At 42.7% G+C, this 938-nt stretch overlaps 1 protein-coding gene across 1 annotated transcript in view; it reads left to right on the forward strand.

Moving 5' to 3' along the window:
* Positions 1-938, forward strand: part of ammecr1 (AMMECR nuclear protein 1) — an 11,964-nt gene that overhangs the window by 3,617 nt on the left and 7,409 nt on the right. The window lies entirely within an intron of this gene.

Genomic DNA, 938 nt, shown 5'->3' on the forward strand with positions numbered 1-938 from the left:
TTTTTGTCTTTTAGTGCAACATTTAGTTTTGCTAAAAGATGCTGCTTTAAATATCAAGTTGAAGAACAGAAGCTTGGGTTTCAGTCTGGTCTTTCGTTTCTCYGTTTTCTTTTCAAACAAATCTTTTTCTCTRAAGAGACTTTCTCCCATTTGGACTCGACGAGCTTTGAAAGCACATCTTGAAACCCAGCCTTCTCCGCAGAAGGAAAAACGTCCCGTCTCCACGCTGAACTCGAAACCCTCCCGGACGCGTAACATAATCCGCACGAGAGGCAGAAAAAGTCTGATCCGAAGTGTTAACAGGAATTTTCCACACGCTCATAAAGTCTTGTGAGTAATTTAGCATTAGGAGCATTTTGTSGTTGGGGTGGGGGCGCGGAGGGGAACAGTGTTGGGTGACTGAGAGCTGGTCACGTTACCCAACCGTCACAGTATCGCCCCGGACCAAAAAGATCCGTCAACGGATGCATAACAAGCTAATTCCTGCTGGATGTATATGTGTGTGTGTGTGTGTGTGTGTGTGTGTGTGTGTGTGTGTGTGTGTGTGTGTAAGCTCCATCCGGTCGGAGGAACTCGTGAGTACTCTGTGCGGTGTCCTCGACATGTCCTTCACTCGGGGGGTGGGGGGTAACTTGTCAAGCTGAATTATTGAAATGCTCTGACCAACTCCAACTTTGGTCATAGGCATAATGCTGTCTGGTGTTTTTGAGAAAAAAAAACAACAAAAAAACCCCCAAGAATCTCACATCGTTGCAGTTCTGTCATGTTTTTAGTGATTAAAGCAGAGAATAATTTCCTGTTTTGGAGTTGTGACGTGGAAACATCCCTAAAATAGTTTATTTTTCTTATTTAGCTTTTTTTTTTATAGCACAGCAATAACGAAAAAGGGAAATTGACAATGCAATCATTATTAAATTGATTTGTCCACCTTTTAAGCT

The sequence above is a fragment of the Poecilia reticulata genome, unplaced genomic scaffold (assembly GCF_000633615.1).
Source record: "Poecilia reticulata strain Guanapo unplaced genomic scaffold, Guppy_female_1.0+MT scaffold_243, whole genome shotgun sequence".
NCBI classification, from domain to species: Eukaryota; Metazoa; Chordata; class Actinopteri; order Cyprinodontiformes; family Poeciliidae; genus Poecilia; species Poecilia reticulata.